Raw genomic sequence first — 8,788 nt, forward strand, 5'->3', positions numbered from 1 at the left:
TATCAGATATCTTAATTGCACATATTTCCTATCATTCCATAGATAGCCTTTTAATTTTTTTGATGTTTTCCTTTACTCTGCAAGTTTTTTAGTTTAATGTATGTACACTTGTTTATTTTAGCTTTTTTTTTACTTTTGCTTTTGGTATCAAATCATGTGTGTGTGTGCGTGTGTGTGTATATATATGTATATATGTGTGTGTATATATATATTCAGCCCAGAAGTTACCCAGCTATGTAGTATGAAAAATAGAGACATTATTGAAGAAGATACAAAATACAAAAAACATTGTACATAGAACAACGGTCCCCTTCAAAGCAGGCACCTTGGGACCTCACACAGTTCTCCCCATCACCATCAGATGCCCGTTGTATTTTCCTGAATCTCAGCAATTGTCTGATATCTCTTCCTTTCAAAAGTGATTTTAGTTTTGGGAAAAGCCGGAAGTCACAGGGTGCCAAATCTGGGCTGTAGGGTGGCTGAGTCTCCTCAGTGATTTGATGTTTCACCAAAAACTCTGCATGAGACGTGATGCATGAGCAGGTATGTTATGATGAAGCTGCCACTCACCAGCTGCCCATACATGTGGACTTCTGAGTCATCAGAATAGTTTCTGTGGGAGAATGTTCAAGCTTAACACAAAATTTGATTCAGATTTGTCACTCTACTCACTCACTCAAGGCAACGGCCACACAGTGCACATGCTCACTCAGTGGCATCTACCACCCCCACTGACTAGTGAAGTGAAGTCATCATCGTTCACACATGCACATTCCAGTCCACTCTCCTTGGCTGCCAGCTTACATTGATGTTGTGCAAACCATTGTTGTTATATTAACAATGACTGGACTTCTTACAGACAGATTTCATATGAATATACGTGTGTACATATATACACACACACACACACACACACGTCATTTGCTGAGCTGAAGTCTAGGAGCTTACCACCTATCTTTTTCTCTAGGAGATTTATGGTTTTAGATCTTTACATTCAAGTCTTTAATGCTTTTTAAGTTAATTTTTGTGTCTGGTAAAAATAGTGGTCTAATTTCATTCTTTTGCGTGTGTCTGTCCAGTTTTCCAACAGCCTTTATTGAAGAAACTGCCCTTTCCCCATTGTATATTCTTGGCTCCTTTTTCATAAATTTACTGTGTGTATGTGGATTTATTTCTGGGTTCTCTATTCTATTCCATTGATCTAGATTTCTGTTCTTATGCCAATACTATACTGTTTTGATTACCATAGCTTTGTGATATAGTGAAACCAGTAATCATGATACCTCCAGTTTTATTCTTTTCAAGATTGCTTTCCCTATGTAGGGTATTTTGTGGTTCAATACAAATTTTAGGATTGTTTGTTCTGTTTCTGCAAAAAAAAAATGCTCTGGGATTTGTTAAGGATTGCAAAAATGCCAAATTTTTATAAGTACAAACCTTACCTTACTATACCCCTTTTCACTCCCAGACACAGGCTTTTGTCTGTTAGATCGATACTTAACTTAAAATCAAGTTATGGCCAACGCTTTTCCAGGACTTCAAGTTGGGGACAAGAGATAATGAAGCAACGTTCTCTCTAGCAGCAATGGTTCTAGCCGTGTGGCACAAGTCAGTCTAACTGAACAAAACACAGAACTCAATGAGCAGCTCTAGAGAGGCATGTAGACTTTCAATAGATTTCTCCCTCCAAAATTAGCTTGAGTACCGAGTAAGACAAAAAAAAAAGCCACCAATGCAAGACTTCAGTCCAGGTCTGTGGACTCCAAATCGCACTCGCATTACCACTGTAGTGAGGTATGATGGCCCCTTTGTGCCTGAGAAGGTACTTGACAGAGTGAATGCGTTTTTGTGGTTAGCCTCATATACTAAATTCATGTCCGATAAATACTTTTTCAAAAATATTTATTAAAACTGCATAGAAATCCCTTGAGCCAATGCCACTTTAGTTGTTTCCTATGGTGTGGCTTATTCAAGAAACAGCCTGGCTGTAAGGAGGGCATTCGTGTCTGTGCTTTACTGGGAATGCTCTGTTTTGGCCAGTCTGTTCCTGATCACATGTAAATTTCATGTATTAAATAACACCAAATCCATCCATACTGATACACAAATGCATGATAACGAAAAAATGTCAGTCTGCAACCCAGGCATGTGCCCTGACTGAGAATCGAACCTGTGACCCTTGGTTTGCAGGCCAGTGCTCAATCCACTGAGCCACACCAGCCAGGGCACAAACAGGCATTTTTTATAAGGAGAATCTGAAATACATTTTCAGCCCCTCCTCCTGTCTCAGCTTCACCATTACAAAGCGGGTTAAGCAATGTAGTTTTCTAAGAGATTTAGACCTAGTCTCTTCATTTGTTGTAGCAAATTGTAAAAGACTTTGAAGGTTAGCAGAAGTAAGTATAAATTCTGTATCTCCCACCATTCTGATGAATAATTCTCAGCCATTCTAACCTAGAGGTGGGATTGACTCTCAGGATATCCTTTTCTTCTTTTCATCTATAAGACGATTAACAATCAGAGTACAGCGTCTCTGGGGAAAGGAGGTTAGAGGGAAAATGCTGATGGGGATTCTCAGGATGGAGTCTCAGTCCCAGTGAGCTTATCAAGCAATCAGTGTGCTTTGGTTGATAACTTAAAAATAGTGTTTGGTGGAGGGAAATTTATCAGGGGAAACATTTTCTAATGAGCTTCAAAAGATAAGATCCATCTTTCTATCATATGTTTTTCTGCCAAATTAACTTTCAGCAGGCATGATGGAAGGGAGACATGAACAAAAGGGACTGCTGACTTGTTTAGTCTAAGGGAATGATCCCCTTCCCATTTCTGACTAATCTATGTTAGCTGCTTATTTAACATCATCTTAATTTAACTCTTGAAATATCTTGGTTAGTATAACTGAAATAAAATTATAAAGAAGGAAAGATTAGAAGGGTCTTCGAATGTGTTGTAGAAACTGTCTTCACTTCTGTCATATTTTCAAATGGGAACTGAAAAATAAAGATAAGAGGAGGACTTCTTCCTTTCTGAATTCTTTTTTTTAAAGATTTTATTTATTCACTTTTAGAGAGAGGGGAAGGGAGGGAGAAAGAGAGGGAGAAACATTGTTGTGTGAGAGAAACATCAACTGGCTGGCTCTAACCTGCCAACGGGGGACATGTGACAAGGTGTATGCCCTGCCTAGGAATTGAACCAGCAACCTTTTGGTTCACAGGATGGTGCTCAACCCACTGAGCCAGCCAGGGCATTTCCATCTTAAAGAAATTAATTTTCAACAAATGGCAGTTAATTTAGGTCTAATGGAGTTTGTGAAATAATTACTGTTAACCTTTACACTAAGGTTTCATGTAACTGCCTTAAAACACTATGTTGCAGTACGCTGGCTTAATCCTAAATTATGCTACTCCAATTTAAAGTCAAAATACAGCCTTGCAGGAAAGTTAAGATGACATCTGAAAACAGGCATGGGACTCCTCTTTCACAATTCCCACCTCCAGCCGCCCCACCCACAATGAGAGGATTAAAGCTCTGACTCTCTCTGGAGATGAAAAGTTAAGAACATCTAAGGGCACATACCCATTCAGCCCCTTCTCTTTCACAACCCTCTCTAAGGAAACTCAGCTGTCCTTTATCTCAACGTTACAAAACACGGAAGAACCAAGGGCTCCCCTAGAAGCAGAGCTGGTGAGGAGTAGATAGCACATCTGCCTCCTCACTTCCTGCCTGCTCACCTTGTCTGGGAATTCACCATGAACCTCCCACTGCCACTAGAAAGTGGGGACATATATGTTTGACCTGTTCACTTGCTGACAATCACTCCCAGAGCCCCATGACCCTTTAGGGATTTACAAAGACTTAAAGATGTGCTAAAGGAACTCATATGAGTTAATGGTTAATGCATAAATATTCTGGTCTAGAAAGATACGTTTTGTGAATAGTGATAATAATAACTGACAATGATGTAGTTGCTACTATCAGTGAGACAGTATTCCAGCACAGAAATAAAATTATAGATTTTTAAACAACGTGCGTGGACTGTAACTAACGCTATCGCATGACTAAAGTTGATATTGTCAGCATCCAGCCCACTCCCTATATGTGTTTTCTGAACTAGATTCTACCAGTTAGATGCATTTCTGTGAGATTTAGAAGACATAAGGAAGCTAAAACCCTCTTTCTTCTGCTGCTGCTACAAGCAGGTTCTGGAGGTTGGGATATTGATGACAGTTGATTCTTTAATAACTAGATCGTTGTTACAAGGACATACCCTTGAATTTAATTTCAGTGGTAGCTTCTTGATTCCCGTTTCTCAAGTCATGCATTTGAAAGCACCTTTTATTTGTATTAAATTGCTTTCTTAAAATATTTTCAGGTGGTATGATTGATGCATTCAACTGGAGACCCTGGGGTCAAACTTTCAATGGTACTGAGTGAATCCTGCCATGGTTCTTGGGGGCGTGCCATCCTTACAGCTGAGACCAGGTTCTCGGTACAAAATCCTTGGCTAGACTTCAAGGTTTCAGAAGAGCGGTGAAAGTCCATTGCAACTTCGATTGTACTGACGAATACAACCACAGGGTGAAAGGAGAGAACGACAAGGAAAGAGCATTGTGCCGAAGTCAGGAGCCCCGGTTCTAGATGTAATTCTACCTTTACATAATTGTGTGATACTGGCTGGGGAAAATATCACCAGTTAAAGCCTCTTACTCCTATGATGTTCCCATGGACTTCACCAATTTTACATCTTTGAATGATGAGGAAGATACCTAAAACATAGATTCTTGGTTTGAAGAGAAGGCCAATTTGAATAATAAATTTCTTGGGAAGAATGGGGCAGGGCTTTTTCAGGACAAAAGTCCTTTGAAAAAGGCAAATCCTCAGCATGTTGTTGTCATACCTTTTAGACCAGTTGACCATACTTATTACAAAGAGTCAGGAAAAAAAAAAACTGGTGCAAGGTGCATTCCCTCAAATGCTCATTCTTCTCTGGATGTCAAGGGAACCACCTCAAGAAATATCTATCTGAGCTGCAGAGAAGATCTATTAGCCCCTCTGATTGGAAGGACTTGGCACAGGAAGAAACTACCACGTAAAAATGAAAGCCAAGAGATATTCTGTTCCCATGATCGTTAGTGAAACTCCACTCTCCAAAAGAATGAAAGTTTCAAACAATAAAGAGAAGCCAGAAGAAGAGGAATATGATAGTTCTCATCAAGACTCTTCTGGCAAGGATGAATCTTCCCCAGAGAAAGTCAAGGACAGACGTACTATGCCTTGTACATCACCTGCAAGGCAGAAGATTCTAAAAAGTACTGAGGAGCAAGAGTTGGAGAAGAGCATGAAAACACAGCAGGAGGAGATGGAGATCTGGAAAAAGAATGAAGAACTCAAGACACTTGCTCTTGCAGTTGCGGAGCAACCTGTGAAGAAATTGGTGAGCCAGGTAACCAAATCAGTCAGCTTCCACTTCCACACAGGTGAGTGAATCAAACAACATTCTAAGAACCAGGAGGAGTATAAGGAAGTGAACTTTATATCTGAGCTGTGAAAGTATCCTCCCTCTCCTACCCAAGTGACTAAGGGAGACACCATTATAAAGCCTTTCAATCTGTCCCAAAAGAACATTTGATGAAACAGCTTCTTCATATGTGCCTCTTGCATAGCCGTTCAAAGCCTTCTATGAATGAAGTGTAATAGATATCACTTGAGGAGCAAGCAGGATGCTATTACTGTTATCCCCCAAATCTGCTATGGCCAAGATTTCCAGAGACCCACAGACTCCTGTGTTGCTAACCAAACAGCGCATAAAGCCTGAGACTGCAAAAATGCAGTGGATCAGGAGGCTGAGGAGCTCAAGAAACTGCCATAATATAATTTCAAAGCACAGGAAGTTGATCCCAGAATGCTTGAAGGGTGTCCAAGAAACCACCTGTGAAGCCACCCACTCAGCACATCGGCTTTGATCTGGAAATTGAGAAAAGGATCCAGGAGCGTGAGTCAAAAAAGAAACCAGAGGATAAGTGATTTGAATTTCATTCCAGATTTTGCCTGACAAATATCTTGGAAGATGTTGTGGGTGTTCCTGAAAAGAAAATACTTCCAATCAATTTCCCCAATTCACTGCCTTTGCATTAAAAAACAGAATCTGAATGCCCACTAATGATGTGGAAGAGGAGCCAGTAGTGATAAGAGTTCAACCTGTGCCACATTCTGGGGTGCCTTTTAGGCCCAATACACCAGAGACAAAAACTGTGGAAATATGTCCTTTCTTTTTTGATTCTAAAGATGAAGAATGTCAGTTATAAAAAGAGAAGAAAATAAAAGAACGGCAGAAAGGCGAGGTGCCCAAGTTCAAGGTATTTCCTTTGCCTCATTTTGACACCATTAACCTGCCAGAGAGGAAGGTGAAGAATGCAACGCAGACTGAGCCTTTCTGCTTGGAGACTGACAATGAGGTGGTGTAAAGGTACAGACTTGGAAGCACCAGCTGAAGGAAGAACTGAGTCAGCAGAAAGAAGCAACTTGCTTCAAGGCTCCTCCGAACACTATCATCTGCCAGGAGTCCTTTGTTCCCAAGAAAGACAAAGAATCTGTAGATGTCAGGAACATTTTCAGCTAGCCATGGAGAAGAGAGCCAAGGCGAGGCAAGAGCTGGAGAAGAACATGGCAGAGGGAGAAGCCCAAAGAGTCCAGCAGGGACAGGAGGTCAGGCAGCCGGGGAAGAGCAGCAGAAGAAGTTGCTGGCCAGATTCCAGAAAGAACTGATGGTGCCCAGGCAAGTCTAACACGCAAGTGACCAGCCTCTGAGTGTGCCCGTATCTCCCAAGTTCTCCGCTCAATTCCACCGCTAAACTCAGTTGTGGGCTGCAGACACCACCTGGGAACAGGGCTGCTTTTTCTATCAAATCAGATTTCTTTCTTTGTTGTGAAAACATGGAGAGAACCCATTTCTTCCGACTTTTTCTTAACAGTGCCTGACGTAGCCTACCTACAAATACGAATGTGGACTCTAATTTTATTGAGAATTGTTACTTGAGTTACCGAGGCTAATAATGAGACTCAACTGATACATGTGTTGATCAGACTCAATGTAGTTATTTCCTTGGAGTCACGAGTTGACCTTTAAAATGAGTTTTAACTTTGGCTAGAATTTAAAGTCGTTATATCACCACAGTGTAATTTCTATTGCTCCTTCTCTCACTCCCCCTCCTTTTTTTTTCCATTTAAAAGCAGCAAGTGAAGATAGTTAAATACTGAGATAGGATTTAGGTTATGGCTTCAATGAGAATATCATATATTCTTCCCTCTTCTCTGCACAAAACAAATGTAGAGTTAAGGAGCCCTTTGCTATAAGAGAAAAGCCTCGTTAACTGCACACGAGGAAGAAGACTGCCTGGACTGATGGGGAACCGCACAGTAGCCATTGGCAAGCTTTGGGCAGAGCTGCTGTTGTTAATGCACATTCTTCCCTTTCAGGTGCTGATAATAACGAGGAATGGAGTGCAGCACAATTGTTTTAAGTCCTCCATACCCTAGACTAGAATGAATACATTTGTCTTCCTAAAAGAAAACCAGTTTTCAACTGGCTTATGTTTCTTACACTGAAACCTGACGGATACCATAAATGCCGGCATGGAATAGAGCTATAAAGAGGAAAATCTGTGATGTCCATCTTCCCTGGCAGGATCTAAAGATAATGATGACCTGCTTGTTGTTGGAAAATGAAACATTAGCATTCCATAGACTGAAGGCAAAAGAGTATTTATTTAAGTTAGTGTTAGTGATTATCAGCCTGCAACAACACATTCTGGGAACGCAGCTCTGGCTGGACCAAGTCGGTGAAGGTAGGGCAGGGTGTGAATGAGGCTCACTGGTACTGTGGACTGGGCAGGCTAATTCCAACAGCACTGGGGGCATAAAAAGTATTTAAAAGTAAATTCCTTCAAGAGAATAAGAAAATAAGCCAAAGATTGGAAGGAAGTATTTGTAAAAGATGTATCTAAATAAAGGACTGTTATCCAAAATGTATAATTTTACAATAAGAAAATTAAAAAATCCACTCAAAAAATGGTCAAAAGCTCTGAACAGATACCTCACCAAAATGATACACAGATGAAGAAGAAGCACCTGAAAAGATGCTTTACATCGTGTATCATCAGGAAAATGCAAATTAAACCCACAATGAGATACCCCTACATACGTACTCAAATGGCCATAAACCAGAATACTGACACCACCAAATGCTGGTGAGCATGGGGACCAGCAGGAACTCTGACGTATTGCTGATGGGACTGCAAAATGGTACGGCCACTTCGAAAGACATATGACTGGGCAGTTATGTTCTTTGGTATTTGCCAAATAAATTGAAAACTTATGCCACATAAAAATCTGCATGTTGATGTGTATAGCTGCTTCATGCAATATTGCCAAAACTCAGTAATTGAACAAATAAACTATGGTACATCCAAAAAATTGAATATTATTAATTTATAAAAATAAATACAGCTGCGTAGGAATCTTAAATGAGTATTATCAAGTGAAAGTGGACAGTCTGAAAAGACTACATAATTCCAACTATATGGTATTTTGGAAAAGGCAAAACAATGAAGACAATAAAACAGTCATATTTGGCCCTGGCTGGTGTGGCTCAGTGGGTTGAGCACTGGCCTGTGAACCAAAGGGTCACCGGTTCTATTCCCCACCAGGGCGCGTGTCTGAATTGCAGGCCAGGCCCCCAGTAGGGGACACATGAGAGGCGCCGCACATTGATGCTTCTCTCCCTCTCTTT

At 40.7% G+C, this 8,788-nt stretch overlaps 1 pseudogene; it reads left to right on the top strand.

Annotated features, from left to right (window-relative positions):
* The first annotated feature begins 4,686 nt into the window (after positions 1 to 4,686).
* Positions 4,687 to 6,785, top strand: LOC112302391 (targeting protein for Xklp2 pseudogene; annotated as a pseudogene).
* The last annotated feature ends 2,003 nt before the right edge of the window (positions 6,786 to 8,788 follow it).

Source organism: Desmodus rotundus, chromosome 11 (assembly GCF_022682495.2).
Source record: "Desmodus rotundus isolate HL8 chromosome 11, HLdesRot8A.1, whole genome shotgun sequence".
In the NCBI taxonomy this organism is placed as follows: Eukaryota; Metazoa; Chordata; class Mammalia; order Chiroptera; family Phyllostomidae; genus Desmodus; species Desmodus rotundus.